The sequence below is a fragment of the Canis lupus genome, chromosome 15 (genome assembly GCF_011100685.1).
Source record: "Canis lupus familiaris isolate Mischka breed German Shepherd chromosome 15, alternate assembly UU_Cfam_GSD_1.0, whole genome shotgun sequence".
NCBI classification, from domain to species: Eukaryota; Metazoa; Chordata; class Mammalia; order Carnivora; family Canidae; genus Canis; species Canis lupus.
Window position 1 is genome coordinate 25,750,913 of NC_049236.1, and position 18,236 is coordinate 25,769,148.

Below are 18,236 nucleotides of genomic sequence, written 5' to 3' on the forward strand. Positions count from 1 at the left end.
TATTAATTCAGCACACATTATGCAGAGGCATAATAAAAAATATGTAACAGGCATCAGACCAGGCCCCAAGAGGAGGCAAAGAACGAAACACTATCCTACCTTCATGAAGATTACCCTCCAGTGAGGGTGAAGATATTAAATGATTACATACATAGTTTAAATTATAATCTAATTGCATAAGAAGTATCCCGAGGAAAGGACTTTTAGAGTGCAATGTGGGATAAGTTGATACTAACTAAATGCAGAGAGACTATAGAGAATCTTAGCAAAAAAAGACTCCAAGATAGGGGTAGACAGTGAAGGATATACACATAACAAAGGTCAGGGTGGCAATTTGTATGTTTGAGTTGTTACTCATGTACCCATTACCTCTATTATGTTTTACGTGTTTTTAAAAGGAAAGGTTTGGTGTTTTAGTTCCTTTTACCTCCAGATTTTTTTCCTGCTGTTTTGAGCAAGGTGCCCATATTTTCATCTTGTACTCCTCTGCAATTTATGTAAACCAGCCCTGACTCCTGAGCTATAAAGAGAATGAATTAGCTGAATTTAAGTGTAGAGGCAGAAGAAATATCTGAACAATCTTAACATCGCCTCTTTCCAGTAGAAAGTCAGAATCTCTAATTTCCCCCAACTTGGGCTGCTGCCTTCTAGAGCCATATGTATGTTAGCAAGAGTGTTCGGGCACTGCTAGTTCTAGAACATTAGATTACATATGCATCCATATTTCAGTTGATGTGGTCTTTTATTTGAATAATTCTCAATTCTCAAAATGATTCTCAAAGATATTTCAGTAAGTCCTATTTTTTATAGAATATGTAGATAACTCAAATTGGATACAGCTGAATTTTAAGATTAAAAAGATTTTTAAGATATTATAGCTTATAATATGGAAATAGATACCACATGTTCACAATCCACTTGCAAGTTTTATAAACATATGAAGGGACCAGAGAAAGAGGTGAAAACTAAATCTTTATAGTGCTTTAATTTAGGACTCTACAAAGATTCCAGTAAGGTTTCAAGATGAATATTTGAATACCAGATCTATTTTGCAGATATCTTTGTATGAATCTCATCACTTTCCAGAAGAGAAGGGTAAGAAAGGTGTTTCTAGGATTTAGAAGCCAGATATTTTGGTTTCTATTATAGATTAATGTTTAATATCTCTTATAAGTTGCTTTTGGATCTCCAATCTAGAGTAGGAGAAAATGCTTTTAATTAAACATGCATTTGCTTTACTCATAATCACCTCTAAGTTTATAAATATTGAGTTACCTTATAGAAGGTTTTCCCCCCTACTCTCCCACCCCCCAAAAAAGCACGTTTCTAGAAAAGAATTCCTTCCCAGATTATGGACCACAAAGAAAAACACATGTAGGATGCATTATAAATTTATGTTCACAAAAAATATCCTTTTCCTATTCTTACTCTACAAGCCAAGGTATATTATCTTTTTCAGAGCAGAACAAGGTGGAACGACTATTGTGTGATCAAAACTTAAAGAATATTAATGATATGATATGTAGGAAAAAGGGAAGAAAGGAGAAAAAATATCATAGGATTTTTTCTATTTTGCTTTATCCACCATTTTTTACTGCCTACATTAGTTATCTTTGGAATAGGCACTTATGAAATAAGCACAAATAAAATATTGATCCTACCCTCGAGGCTTCCTGTCTGATCTGAAGATTGTGTGACAGGCCTTACAACACATTTTGAACAGTAGCATAGCTCATGCAGAGCACAAATCTCTCAGTTGTCAATCCATTCCAACAAACATTTCTCCACAGAAGCAGCAAAAACTCAGTAGGACTTCAAAGGAATCTGATTCAGAATTAAGTAAAATGCATTTACAACTAGAGTAAATTTCAAAATATGAAAGCAATGATCTTTACTTTAAGACTTCTAAAATGTAAGTAATAAATTTTCAGATGGAAATCTCAATAAACACTTTTAATTCATTTCCCTGACACACTAGTGAACCCTGTTTATGTTCTTTCTGATACATATGGATGTTCCTTCAGGGCCTTGAGTAGACCCATAGATCCTCCAAACTATCCACAAATTCTGCTGCCTCTAAGTTGACATAAATGTAATTAAGAGATGGTTGTGGGTGTTCCCCAAACTCTTATATTAGTTGAACTGGTTATTTTAGTTACATAATGTAATCAAGTATTACTTCAGCTGAAAAGAAAAATGTGGCATTTCTATGGTAACTGAAGTGAAGGTTTTGGAAAAGTTTATTTTTAATTTTTTTTTTTAATTTATTTATGATAGTCTCACACACACACACACACACACACACACACACACACACACACACAGAGAGAGAGAGAGAGAGAGAGAGAGAGAGAGAGAGAGAGAGAGAGGCAGAGACACAGGCAGAGGGAGAAGCAGGCTCCATGCACCGGGAGCCCGACGTGGGATTCGATCCTGGGTCTCCAGGATTGCTCCCTGGGCCAAAGGCAGGCGCTAAACGGCTGCGCCACCCAGGGATCCCTAGGTTTTGGAAAAGTTTAATAAAAAAGTGAGCTAATGTAAAAAATGCTATCTAAGTGTGGATGAGGTAACAGTAAGAGTCTGAAAAATTAAATATTTAAATAATTCCATATGTGCTCTCTTTAGCAGCAGCACGTAGCCTAAAACTGGAACAATTCAAAGAATAGCATGGTCCCTATACAAGGGGGACACACAAATTTATGAAATGTCCCATTAAAAATATAATTCTTTGTGCAAGTTGTTTTATATTATAAGTTCCTGGGTCCACTGTAGAAATTAAAGAAGAATGCATGGTGAGTATAGTTTGCAGGACAAACTGGACAATATTTTTATAACAAAGATAACTATAAAAAAATGAAACAAGCTTTGACTTTAACGATATACAAATGCACATTTAAGATTATAAAATTTGATCATGAATCCTTTATCCCCATTTTAATCTTTTCTAAATTAATTGATCATTTTCACCCTAATAGCATGAGAGAATATATTTTAATAGAAATAATTTAGTTCTAGGCTCATATACAAAGATGAAATATTAAAAGGAACACACTACATTTAAAGAGACTGGGTGGGGGATCCCTGGGGGATGCAGCGGTTTAGCACCTGCCTTTGGCCCAGGGCATGATCCTGGAGACCCGGGATCGAATCCCACGTCGGGCTCCCAGTGCATGGAGCCTGCTTCTCCCTCTGCCTGTGTCTCTGCCTCTCTCTCTCTCTCTCTGACTATCATAAATAAATAAAAATTAAAAAAAAAAAAAGAGACTGGGTGGGTGCATTGCTCTTTCCCTCTCTTGCCTAGAAAGCCAGATGCTTGTGGGGGAACAGAACCACCACTCTCTACCTACCTTGATGGCAACACATGCTCCACCACATATTCTTCTATGAACCTGGCCCATCTAACCTGTGCACCTGGCCAGGCATCACTCCAAAGTAGCTACTGCCCTCCTACAACCTACAGGCAGCCCTGACAGGGACCAGTGCCATTCCAAAGTCACTCCTGCCCTGGGGAGGTTGGGGGGAAAATAACCCCTCACATCAGTGTACCTTCCAGCAGCCCAGCCTCTCAGTTGGCCACACAGAGACCTGTGCCCTCTAATACCCATAACTATGGCTGAGAGGTTAATTGCAGGTAGGTAGGCTGACTGCTGGCTCTGTCCATCACATAGCAGCAGGTGGCCTCAAAAATGTCTCTCAACAGCTCAGGGACCAAGCCCTTTCCTGTATGCCCACAGTAGGCAAAGGGAGTTATCAAAGCCAGCTAGGCTGAAGGTAATCATGACTCAACCACAAGAGTAGGGTACATGCAATCCATGCAGGAGATATCCCTGGAGTGCCTGGTTCTGTGCTAAAGAACACCACAGGACCTCTTCCATACAAGGCCACTATTTTCAAGACCAGGAGACATGACTGCCCTCCTAATACATAGAAACAAATGGTTAGACAAAGTAAGGAAATGGAAGAACATGCCCCAAGTGAAAGAACAGGATGAAATCAGCTAAGTGAGACAGATATAAACAGTATACCTGATAAATAATTCAAAGTAACAGTCCTAAAGAGACCCACTGGACTTAAGCATAAGTAAACTCCTTGAGAGCTTCAGAGAGATTATATACACACATACACACATATATAATGACCAGTTAGAGATTAAGAATTTTAAAAAGATTTATTCATTCACGAGAGACAGAGATAGAGTGTGCATGAGCACGTGGCAGAGACACAGGCAGAGGGAGAAGGCAGCTCCATGCAAGGAGCCCAATGTGGACCAATTCTGGGTCTCCAGAATCACCCCGGAGCCGAAGGCAGACGCCCAACCACTGAACCACCCAGGCATCACGAGATGAAGAATTTAATATAAAAAATATACTAGAGGGATTCGATAGCTACTTAGAGACTGAAGAATAATCAGTAATCCGGAAGATATGGTATTGGAAAAGCACCAAGGTGAACAAAACTATAAGAAATGAAAATAGGATAAGAAAACTCCATGACATTATCAAGTACAACAACATTTGCATTATAGGGATCCCAGAGGGATAAGAGAAGGAGAAGGCAGCAGAAAACTTATTTAAGAAATAGCTGAAAACTTCCTTAACCTGAGGAAGGAAACAAATACCCAGGACAAGTAGAGAGCCCCCTAACAAGATGAAACCAAGGAGGTCCATACCAAGACATATAATAATTCAAAGGCCAAAGAGTAATGATAAAAAGTATATTAGAAGTATCAAGAGAAGGGATCCCTGGGTGGTGCAGTGGCTTAGCACCGGTCTTTGGCCCAGGGCGCGATCCTGGAGACCCGGGATCCAATCCCACATCGGGCTCCTGGTGCATGGAGCCTGCTTCTTCCTCTGCCTATGTCTCTGCCTCTCTCTCTCTCTCTCTCTCTCTCTCTCTCTCTCTCACATAAATAAATAAAAAAAAAGAAGTATCAAGAGAAAAGAAGACTTATACATAAGGGAAACCCCATAAGGCTGTCCATGAATATTTCAGTAGAAACTTTGCAGGCCAGAAGGGAGTGACAGGATATACTCAAAGTGCTGAAAGGAAAACAAACAGCAGAAAACCAAAATCAATACAAAAACACCTACAACCAAGAATACACAGCAAGGTTATCATTCAGAATAGGAAGGACAGAGTTCCCCAACAACAACAACAACAAAAAGGGGAGTTTATTACCACAAATCCAGCCTTACAAGAAATGTAAAAGGAAATTTATGTGGAAAGAAAAGGCCATATCTAGAATAATGCAAATAATTTTCACAAATAAAAGCAAACATATAGTAAGAGTAGATTAGTCAGTTAAAAGCCAGTATGGAGACTAATACACAAAAGTAGAAAAAAAAAAATCAGTTCAATCTATTAAAAAAAAAAAAAAAAAAAATCAGTCCAGGCAGGCATACACAAAATAAACAGATGTAGAATATGACATTACATACATAAAGCGTGAAGGAGGAATAAAAATTTAGTGTTTTTAAGTGATTGAACTTAAGCAACCATCAGCTTAATATGCTGATATATATGTATGAATCCAGTAGTAACCACCAATCAAAAACCTATAATAGGTACACAAAACAATTAAGAGAAAGGAATCCAAGCATAACACTAAAGAAAGCCATTAAGACACACACACACACACACACACACACACACACACACACACCAGAAAACGTGGAAGTACATAGCTATCAATTTTTTTTTTTCAATAATTAAATGGAAGTGGAGTAAGTGTTCCAATCAAAAGCCACAGGGTGATGGGATTAAAACACAGGCACATGCACACAGATTCAGGAAAGACCCATCTATGTGCTGCCTACGAGAGACTCACCTCAGACCTAAAAGACACATATAGACTAAAAGTGAAAGGGTGGATAAAAAAAGATCATGGAAATGGGAGGAAAAAGCTGGAGTTGCAAGACTTCTATCAAACAAAATAGACTTTAAAACAAAGATTGTAGCAAGGAACATTGAAGGGTGCTAGATAGTGACAAAGGAATCAATCTTAGAATATATAATTGTAAATATCCGCGCACTCAACAAAGGGGCACCTAAACACAAAGTACTAACAGACATAAAGGGAGAATTTGATAGTATAATACAATATTAATAGCAAATATTAACATCCCACTTACATGAATGGATCCAGACAGAAAAATCAGGGAGAAAACAATGGATTTGAGTGATGCTTTACATTAGAAAATACTTTTAGAACATTCCATCTATATACAGTGGACTATCCACTCTAAGTGCACATGCAACAGCTTCCAGGATAGATCACATAGAGGCCCAACAAGTCTCAATAGATTTAAGAGAACTGCAGTTATAACAATTATCTTTTCCAACCACAATGGAATGAAGTTAGAATTACAACAAATCTGGAAAACACACACTTGGAGGCTAAACATGCTTCTGAATGAATAGGTCAACTAAAACAAGAGGAAATAAAAAAAAATACATGGAGAGAATTAAGAAGAAAATAGTCCAAAATGCTTGGACATAGCAAAAACATTTCTAAGAGGAAGTTTTATAGTGATATAGACCTACCTCAAGAAAAATATCAACTAAACTTTATACCTAAAGGAGCTAAAAAAAAAACCAAAATCCAAAAGTAGGAGGGGAATAATAAAACAGATCAGAACTAAGAGAAAAAAACTCCAAACCCAAAGATCAATAAAACCAAGGGTTGATTCCTTGAAAAGGTAAAATTGATAAACATTTAATCATTTATACAAGAACATTAATAAAAATCAGCAATGGAGGAGAAATAACTACCACTACCACAGAAACACAAAGGATCACAGAGATTATAAAAAAATATAGGAGAATGGGAAAAACTAGAAGAAATGCATAAATTTCTAGAAACAGAATCTTCTAAAACCAAATCAGGAATAGAAAATTCAAACAGACCAATTACTAGTAATGATATTAGGTAATAAAAACTCCCAAAGTCCAGGACCAGATGGCTTCACAGGTGAGGTCTACCAAATAGTTAAAGAGTTAATACCTATTAATAGCTCAAACTATTCCCAAAAAAAAAAAAAAAAAAAAAAAAAAAAAAAAAAAAGGAAAAGTTACAAATTTATTCTATAAAGTCAATATTACTATGATACCAAAAACTATACTAAGCTATTACACCAAAAGCAGGCCAATCTCACTCATGAACATAATTGAACATGCAAAAATCCTCAAAATATTAGCAAACCAAATTCAATACATTTGAAAAAGTCACTCACCACAATCAAGTGGGATTTATTCAAAGGGCACAAGGGTAGTTCAATATTTGCAAACCCAAAAATGCGATAGATCATGTTAACAAATATAAATAACATAAATCTCTCAGTTGATGCAGAAAAAGCATTTGATAAAATACAACATTCGTGATAAAAACTCCAAATGGGTTGAGAGGAAACAAGATCAAATTAAGGTCATTTATAGAAAACCCACAGCTAATGTATTACTTCGTGAAAAACAGAATTTCTCCTCTTCAACTAAGAACAAGACAAAGATGCCCATTATCACCATTCTTATTCAACATAGAGCTAGAAGTCCTGGCCACAGCAATCAGGCAAGAAAGTCAATAAAAGTCACCAACTTGGTAAGAAAAGTATCACCATTTGTGGATACCATAATACTATATGTACAACAATCTTAAAGACACCATCAAAAATGATTAGAATTGATAAACGAGTTCAGTAAAGTTGTAGGACAGAAATCTTTGTGTTTCTATACTCGCTTGAGTAATGAAGTTTAGGAATAGAAATAAGAAAACAGTCCCATTTACAATTGTTCCAAAATTAATAAATACCTAGGAATAGATTTAACTAGGGAGATGAAAGACCTATACTTTGAAAACTATGAAACACTGATGAAAGGAATTGAAGACCAAAGAAACGGAAGGCCAGGCCATGCTCATGGATCTGACTATTATTAAAATGTCCAGGGGAAACCGGGGTGGCTCAGCGGTTTAGCGCCGCCTTCAGCCCAGGGTGTGATCCTGGAGACCCAGGATCCAGTCCCACATCGGGCTCCCTGCATGGAGCCTGCTTCTCCCTCTGCTGTGTCTCTGCCTCTCTCTCTGTAGGTCTCTCATGAATAAATAAAATATTTAAAAAATAAAATAAAATGTCCATACTGCTCTAGCAATCTAGAGTCCATGCAATCCCTATCAATACCAACAGTATTTTTCACAGAACTAGAGTAAACCTAGTATTTGTATGGAACTACAAAAGACCTTGAATAGCCAAAGCAATCTTGAGAAAGAAGAACAAAGCTGGATGTAGGGCAATGCTATCTTTCAAGAAATACCACAAAGCTCTATTAATCAAAACAGTAGGATATCAGCACAAACATGAACAATAGATGAATGTAATAGGACAGAGCCCAGAAGTGAACCCATGCTTAGATGGCCAATCAACCTATTATAAAGAAGGCAAAAATATACAATGGGTAAAAAAAAAAAAAATAGCCTTTCAATTATGGTGCTGGCAAAACTGGACAGCTGCACGCAAAGTGGACCACTTTCTTGCACCATAAACACACACACACAAAAAAACTTAAAATGGCTTAAACTTGAGACCTGAAACCACAAAACTCCTAGAAGACTTTGACATAAGCCTTAGCAACACTTTTCTAGATATGCCTCCTCAGGCAAGAAAAATAAAAATAAACTATTGGAACTACAGCAAAATAAAAATCTTTGCACATCAAAGGAAATCATCACTAAAACATAATGGCAACCTAGTGAATGGGAGAAGATATTTGTAAATATCTGATAAGGGGTTAACCTTCAAAATACATAAGAACCTCTAAGTCAACACTAAAAACAATCTGGTTTAAAAATAGGCAGAGAATCTGGACATTTTTTAACCAAAAAAAAAAAATACAGATGGCCAAGAGAATGAGAAGATAACCAACATCAACACTTTTCAGGGAAATGCAAATCAAAACCACAAGGAGATATCCTCTCACATCCATCAGATGCCTTGTATCAAATACACAGGAAATAAATGTTGGGAAATATGTAGAGAAAAGGAGCCTTCATACATTGTTGGTGGAGATGCAAATCGGCAGCAACTTTGGAAAACAGCATGGAGGTTCCTCAAAACATTAAAGATAGGAATACAACATGACCCAGGAATTCTATTAGATAGTTGCCCAAAGAAAACAAAACTAAAGATACACATCCCCTTCTATCACAACTTTGTATATTACAAGAGCCAAGATATAGAAGTAGCACAAGTGTCTACTGACAAATGAAAAAAAGAGGTTGTGTGTGTGTGTACAGAAAAGTGGTATAAAAGTAGTCAACATAGGGAAAATTACACACACACAGATACACACAATGGGATATTACTGAGAAAAAAAATTCCTCTTGCCATTTGAGACAACATGGATGGACCTAGATGGTACAATGCTAAGTGAAAGGAATCAGAGAAAGACAGATACTATATGATTTCATTTACATGTGGAATCTTGAAAAGACAAACAAACCAGACTCCTAAATCCAGAGAACTGGCTGTTGCCACAGGAGAAGTCGACTGGAGAATGGGTGAAATAGGTGAAGAGTATTAAGAGGTACAAGCTTCCTTTTACGAAAATAAATCAGATGAGAAGTAGCTTAGAGAATGTAGTCAAGAATATTGGTATAATGTCATGTAGTGACAGAGAGTGACAACAGTGTTAAGCAGGGAGTATTGCATAGAATTGTTGAATATTACATTGTCCACCTGAAACTAATATTGTATATTAATTATACAATTAAAAATATAGAAAAGCATGGAGACATGTGAAACAGCTTAACAAAATCATTTAGAGCTATTGAAAGTTTCCCACCAGTGTAGTATATATACACAATGAAGGTTAGCATTCAATATTCACTATTTCATATTTTAAAAAGTATAAACTAATATCATCCTCTTAAAATTTAAACAAGAATTTAAAAGTACTACATAGGATACACCCGGTCTTTCCCATGAACCAGAAAATTCTTATTTCACTTCTATGCATTCTAATCGATTTAACACCAAATTTGTACTCTGGTTTCTTAATCTCTGCAGCGCCTCATCTCCTATAACTGCCTTCTCTCTGCTCCATATAAACCTATATGTGTGATAACAACGGTTCTCACACTTAGCTGGCATCAGAGTCACCTGAGTTTTTTCTTTTTTTTTTTTTTTTTTTAAACAGACTGCTAATCTCTGTTGACAGAGCTTCTGATTCCTGGGAGTCTGATTAGGGCCTAATGATTTGCATTTCTAACAAGTTCCCAGGTGATGCTGATGTTGCTGTTTGAGGCACACTTGCAAAAAAAAAAAAAAAAAAAAAAAAAAAAAAAAAAAAAATCACTGAAATAGAAGCCTTTTTCTTGGATTTTCCCCAAATGATTGACAAAATTTTGTTTGGCATGCTCCATTAAAAATGAAAACAAAAGGAATTTATGTCGTATCATAACGGATAAATACTTTGCATTAAGTTTTTGGATTCCAACAGATCTTCTGGCCACATTATAATGAATTTCTCTCTAGTCTATCTTCTCCATGGGTTCCAGTTTCTCCTACTGTATCTTGCTAACCTCTTTTTCTTCTTCCCTCTTGTTGCTTGAGCCAGCACCAAAATTCTCAATTTCTTCTAAAGACCACTTTAGCATTGTTTAGCAATCTCTTTATAAACCATCAATACAGGGATCCAAAAATCCCCATTCAAAATAGCCTTTCAAGCTATTTGAAGGGATGAGGAAAAGCCTCAGAAAAAAAATGATACCAGCTGTTTTAACGTTTTTCACTGTTCTACACATGGATAAAGAGATCAGATTTGTCCATCTCCAGTTGGAATGCTACCTTTATAATTAATGGCTAAGACAGTAGAAAACTAATACCTGCTTCTTCTTTCCTTGGCTACACAACTCCCAGGTGAGAGAATTTTTTTTTTTTTTTGATAGTTATTACTGTGGTGGCCCAAGCAGGTAGCAGACTTGATTCAGCTGGGTCACTATGGGATTCATTAGCACCAACATATTCATAAAAAGGGGACAGAAATAAAAACGTGCAAAGTCAATTCTGAATACGAATGAGCCAAGGGAAGGGTAACCTACAAAATAAGATGAACAATTCACCACTAAACTGAAGGCTGAACAGTGAAGGTTACATGTACAAACACAGGAGGACGCTGGAGGAGACGTGCTCCCTCAGATTGACTGCATTACGCTTGCAGGAAAAGAGGAAAGGTCACACTTGAAAATTTGATGGAAATAAACCATAATCCAGTCTCCCAAGCAAAATAGCATTTTTATTCTAATTTGTGAATGTGTAGGTGATTTGGAGGTTGATTCCAATTAGGTTTACAGTAATTCACTTTCCCACTGAAAAAAATATTTTAAATAATCTTATAGATAGGCTTCAAATGCTTTAAGTCATAGATCTCTGGCCTTATGCCTCTTACCTGTGTCCACCAGGGTTCCTCAGGGGATGGAGAGCATGAACTCTTGCAGTAGAAATTCTGAGGGCAGCAGCAAGCATGAAAGTCCTTTAAAATGACATTTTATTTCCTAAATTTTCATAGTGATTTTGCATTCTTCCATATATATATACGTATATTTTTTCCTTAATATCTAATATCAAGTTACACAGGAAAAGATAGAGAAGTTTGCTCTTACCTGGACATCCATCTTGAAATGTGAAATGATGTTGTATGAAAATATATGCCTTCCTGTCAGTCTACGTAATGGAAAAACAAGTATTTCCTGATCTGAGAGAATGCCAAATAAATATCTCAGCCATGTCACATAAACAAATTTGCTGAACTAAGTTCCCTCTACTTCTGTAGTTGTCCCCAGAATCCTCCGCCCGCCCTCTGAAGCATATATACATTGAAGTTAATTGCCCAAGACCATTCAGCTGGTTTGCAGCTTGTAGAAGAGATCAAGCAATGCCCAGCTGTTCTTTCCTTTTGAATAATCCGCTTTGCCACACTACATAGAGGGACAATATAAATTTGGAGGCTGGACTTGTATCTTATTTATTATTTTTATTTCCCTGCAAATGCAGTGATTATATTTGAGTTCAAAATTCCTTAATTTTAATCTAGGATGTTCCACTTGCTAGGTGCATAATTTTTGGAAAATCTCATAATTTCTTGAAACTTTCTGTTTACTCTTATGTGAAGACGGTGCTAATGTAATAGGACTCTCAAATTAGCTAATCTGAAAATGTAAGGTAAAATACTAAATAAATGTTATTATTTCTGAATACTATATAGCAATGCAAAGGAAGTCACATAAATATGGATGTATGGAGACATATTTTCATATTTATCAATGTATTTTTTTAAAAAATATTTTATTTATTTGAGACAGAGATAGTGAGAGAGAGCACGAGCAGGGAGGAGAGAGAGAAGCAAGCTCCTTGCAGAGCAGGGAGCCCTATGGTGGGCTGCATCGGGGACACTGAGATCATGACCTGAGGCAAAGACAGAAGCTTAACTGACTGAGCCACCCGGGTGCCCTGCAATGTATTTTCTAAAGTATAGTACAGCTTAATAGAATTCTAAGAAAACTGCACATATAAAAACAGAAAAAAGAAAGTCTTGACGTAATACATGAATGAGAATAATCACATTTGTGTAGTGATGTCTATTCTTACCTGAAAACAATAGCATTATACTATTTGCAAGATTTCATAATTTTAAAATATTTATAATTGTTATAGAATTAAATAAGATTAATTGAATGTCTGAAGTCAAAACAACTAGGTTAGGCTATTTTAAAAACATTAAAAAAATTGATATTACTGTTTTTATTTTTTTAATTTTTTAATTTTTTTTGAGATTTTGTTTTTAAAGATTTTATTTATTTATTCACAAGAGACAGAGAGAGAGAGGCAGAGACACAGGCAGAGGGAGAAGCAGGCTCCTTGCAGGGACTCCATCCTGGGACTCCAGGATCACGCCCTGAGCCAAAGGCAGATGCTCAACCACTGAGCCACCCAGGTGTCTCGAGATCATTGTTTTTAAATCAATATAATTTCAGCAAATTTCTTCAACTAATGACTGCTGATTCTACTTTACCTACCAGTTTATTGCTAAAAAGCCATGTTTTTCTCATACTTTATTGTGCACTGGAATCATCTGGAGGGATTTTTGAGCTACAGATCTGTGGGTCCTACTGGGCATTTCTAATTCAATACATCTGTGTTGAATTTTGAACAAATTCCCAGGTGCTACTGCTGCTGTTGTTGGTTTGGGAACTACACTTTGAGGACCACTGATACGGAGGCTAATGGATCTGCAATGATGGAGCAAGGCACAAAGGAATGGCTATTGAGGGCTATGAAAAATCTCAGACCAAAGCTCAGTATATATGAACTCTACTCTCAGACACAGATACAGTGTCGTTGCTTATCCCCCATATATATATATATATATATATATATATATGCATATGTATATATATGTTTAAATGTATAAAAGTATATAATTGTTTTAAATATGATTTACTTTATAAATACAATTTATACATATAAGTAATTATTTTCAAGAAGTACAGTTTACTTTCACTATACATCATTCCTTGTAAAATAGGAAGCAATTTACAAGCTGCTGAGATTTCTGGGGGAAAAAAAGCAAGTGATGGTTTTGCTTTTGCACTCATTTAAAAAATCTTGTTTACACATCAGTTTTTTACACCAGTACCTTGGTGCTCAAGAACATTATTATTCTAAGCTTACACTTTTGTATGTTATAGGTTGAGATATAGAGTCAGTTACTATTAGATGCCCCAAAATAACAGTGATGCAAATAAACCAGAAGTATGTGTCTCTCTCACTTTAGAATCTAAATGTAGGCAGGCAAGCTCTTGGTTCTGGGCTAGCCAGCTCTGAACAAAAAAAAAAATTGCTTTCGTTTCTGTATCAAGGTTGCATTTGCATTTGTGGTCTTGGGCCAGAAAAGGAAAAAGTGGAGTCAGGACACAGAACTTGTCTTTAAGTTGAAGATAAAAACAAGAAATTGTACAAATAGCTTTTCTTTATATCCTATTGGCAAAAACTTAGTTACCATGACACACCAAACTTCAAGAGAGGCTGGGAGTATGGCAAGGGGTGAGCAAGGGGAGAGTTCACTCCTAAAATGAGAAAGATGAGAATGGATACTGGTGGGGGTGGGAGGAGAGGTGTCAGTTTAACAGTATCTACAGGTGGGAGTATACCAGGGGAAATAAAGCTGTTCCAACTTTAGTGGAAATAAAGGCCTTAAATAAACTTAATGTATTCTTTAAAGAATCTCTGAAGGAGGCTACCTGCCTAAAGAGGATTGAAATATTTTAAATTTAACATTCCAGAGATGAATTAATGGGCAGATTTATTTTTAAAGAAAAGAACTTCACTTACAAAAGGACAGAGCAAGCTTCTTTTCTTCTCCAGGGTGATACGTTTTTGTGTATGGGTATGTGTTTAGGAGGTAAAAGAAGAGAATAATGTTACTGGTGTGTAGTATTTTCTATTTCATTTATGACAATGTAATTCATATACCTACTAACAAAGAGAACAACTTTTATTTTTTATCATTTCATTATTGATCATTAGAAATGGACATTGCAGTAGAATTTTAAAGACCCCTCTTTTCTCTTATTTATTATGCTTCAATATGTGCCAGGAGACCTAGGTGAAAGCAAGCATTGTTGCAAGTCTAGTTCCTTCACATAAAACAGAAAACAGCCTAATCACCCTTATTTTTGTTTAAACAAATGTCTTGCTCAAAAGTTATTTCTATTAGCTCTCTCTACGATTTGTATCTTCAGTGTTCTTCAGTCCTAGCTCTCATTCTTGTTCTTCTGAAAAGATTAGAAAAGTTGAAAGTACAATAAAGAAACTATGGCCACATGTTTTGCTGAAGCAAGGGTAAGGTGGCATTTTCAGGCACACTGGCCTCTTTTTCACTGAGAAAACAAGGAATTATGTTAATGGAACAAATGCCTGAAATATACAATCTGTTCTAGAGGGCATTTGGTTGTAAGAGTGGTCATGAATACCTGAGTATGTGATTTCTTCTGAGAAAGTCGTAGGACGTTTATATATCAAAATAATAAACACTTGTCTCAACTGAACTTTTATGGCTTTGTGCAACTGCAGGACATAGATCAGGTCTTTCCAGGTGTATAAACTTCCTACTGTGAAATCTGACACCTTATATAGTGCTTTAACACCTATAAACTCCAGAGGTAGTGACAGTTTTCTGTACTTACGTACAGTATTCCATTGGCAAGATCTTGTTCCACGTATGTGAAAAGATGAGATGAAAGTTGGAACACCAAGGCAAGATTCAATTTACATTATACTCTGGGTTGTGTGACAGATTGGAAGCAGTGTTGTGATATATATTTTATCACATAAAAAGCTGGAAAGCTGACTACAGCAGCTATAATGGCACTGCCCTGCTCTCCATCACTGGCAAGATTCTGGCTGAATGCCTTCTGCAGAGACTCAGAAAGCATCATCAGCCATTCCCTTTCAAATCATGGTAATAATTTTAAACTCCAACACAGCTAGCTCAGTGGACATTATCTTTGCAGTGGATTCCGTGTTCACTTGAGGAAGAAACTCAAGTAAATGGTCAACTTAAGTAGATACATGTTACCCTTGGAAAACTTAGTTGGCAAAAATTTATTTTTATTTTATTTTTTAAAGATTTTATTTATTTATTCATGAGAGACACACAGAGAGAGGCAGAGACACAGGCAGAGGGAGAAGCAGGCTCCATGCAGGGAGCCCAACGTGGGACTCAATCCCAGGTCTCCAGGATCACACCCTGGGTCAAAGGCAGATGCTCAACCACTGAGCCACCCAGGTGTCCCAAAAAATTTATTTGTAAATCTAGATATTGAAGTAGGATGGAGGATGGACAGCCAGTCACTCAGAACAAGAAAAAGTGTTGCTTTTGGTTATGTGGCAAATACCATAAGCTACACAGAATAAATTACAGCCCACATTCAAGCATATAGTATACCTATAACAATGATCATTTCTCACTAAGTATCAAGCTAGGAAAGAATGCATTTATCTCATTAATCAACCAATTCCAAGTACATGGTGGGGATAAAGATGAATCCAAGTTCTCCAGACTTAAGAATGGATTATTATTCATTTTGATGACTGAATAATCTCATGTCTGTTGTAACTATAAATCAAGTCTTCTAAACCTAAAATTTTTCTTTTGAAATATCTGGCTTTACAGTTGTCTACAAAAACAAGGTAGTTTTCAAAAAAAAAAAAAAAAAGGTAGTTTTCTTGCCTGTTTTTTTTTTTCTTGCCTGTTTAAAAGATAATTTAATTTGTAAAATTAAGAATATTGTGCCAACTATGAAAATAACATGATTTGAAGAGCCTTTAAACGACTCTTGTTTCTAATGATGTAACATTGCCCAAAGTAACTGTTGTCTACATTATAAAGGGGTCAACAGGAAAAACAGTTAAAATGCAATGAAGTGCAACATTTAATGGTATTGCATAAGAAAGTCATGACATTGATATTTCTGTGTAATGGATGATTTTTTTTTTGAATATATAACTCATATCCAACCTAGAACATATTCCTCAATCCAAAGGTACTGGGAATACTCTCTTCCATTGTCATTGCAACATATGAAGGTAAAGAAGAAGAAAAAGAGAGAAAGGGAAAAAGAGAGGAGACAGAGAAAAAGGAGGCAAAGGAGGCAGAAGAGAAGGGGGAGTGAAAAGAATGATGTGTTAATTTAAAGAAAACAGAGGCTATACATTAGAGAAATATTGAAAGTTCCAGAGTCATAGAAATATAAATGAACAAATGAATAAATAAACATATAAATATTGAGAAACAAGAGGCAATACATGCCTAGATCTGCCTGACCCAGGGAAGTGAGTTCTCTTTAATAATACATAGGTTAAGAAGTTTGAAATACATTTGAATTATTGTCTTGGGAAGGCAGTCTCCTCACAGGAAGAGCTGTGGTACGAGAGCCAGGCTTCTATTAAAATACAGCAAACTGCTACCCGATCCAAGTAAGATAAGCAGTGCTTAAAATCATTAATATTTAGTGAGCATTTTCCATGTTTTATAGTCTTTGTGGTGAGTGCTTTAAGAGTATTACTTGTTTAGTTCTCGCAAAATTACAAGGCAGGAAATGGAACAGAAATAATACAGAATGAGGCAACGTTCAGTAAAAGTGAACTAAACTTCTCTGAATGATGATTGAGCTGAAATCTGGAGGTTGAGCCAGAGTTATGGAATAAAAATGGTGGAGCAGTGTTTGCAAAGGGAGCTAATAAAGTATATGCAAAAGTCCTGTGGTCATAGGAAGCATGCTTTCTCCAAAGAACTAAAAGAAAACCATTTGTGAGAAGTAAATTTACCTAAGGAGAGAATGATGTGTGAGCATAGAAGAACATTATTATAGACCTACGGAAACCTTAATAGTATCTGTCCTTAAAAACGTGTCATGTTACAGTAATGCAACATAAAAAAATCAGGTTAAGAGGGAGGAGCAAGATGGCGGAAGAGCAGGGTCCCCAAATCACCTGTCTCCACCAAACTACCTAGAAAACCTTCAAATTATCCTGAAAATCTATGAATTCGGCCTGAGATTTAAAGAGAGACCAGCTGGAATGCAACAGTGAGAAGAGTTCGCGCTTCTATCAAGGTAGGAAGACGGGGAAAAAGAAATAAAGGAACAAAGGCCTCCAAGGGGGAGGGGCCCCGCGAGGAGCCGGGCTGAGGCCGGGGCGAGTGTCCCCAGGACAGGAGAGCCCCGTCCCGGAGACGCAGGAGCTGCACCGACCTTCCCGGGGGAAAGGGGCTCGCGGGGAGGTGGAGCAGGACCCAGGAGGGCGGGGATGCCCTCGGGCTCCCGGGGACAGTAACAGCAACTGCGCGCCCAGGAGAGTGCGCCGAGCTCCCTAAGGGCTGCAGCGCGCACGGCGGGACCCGGAGCAGCTCGGGGGGCTCGGGGGCGGCTCCGCGGAGGGGGCTGCGGGGCGGGAGCAGCTCGGAGGGGCTCGGGCAGAGGAAGAGGCTCCGTGCGGAGGGGGCTGCGCGGTTCCAGGAGCAGCTCGGAGGGGCTCGGGCGGCGGCTCCGCGGAGGGGGCTGCGGGGCGGGAGCAGCTCGGAGGGGCTCGGGCAGAGGAAGAGGCTCCGTGCAGAGGGCGCTGCGCGGTTCCAGGAGCAGCTCGGAGGGGCTCGGGCGGCGGCTCCGCGGAGGGGGCTGCGGCCCGGGA

General features: G+C 37.4%; 1 non-coding gene across 1 annotated transcript; it reads left to right on the forward strand.

The window, feature by feature from the left end:
• The first annotated feature begins 2,612 nt into the window (after positions 1 to 2,612).
• On the forward strand, positions 2,613 to 2,719 carry LOC119877058. Its single transcript, XR_005371037.1, has one exon. It is a non-coding gene; the product is annotated as a U6 spliceosomal RNA (small nuclear RNA).
• Positions 2,720 to 18,236: the final 15,517 nt, after the last annotated feature.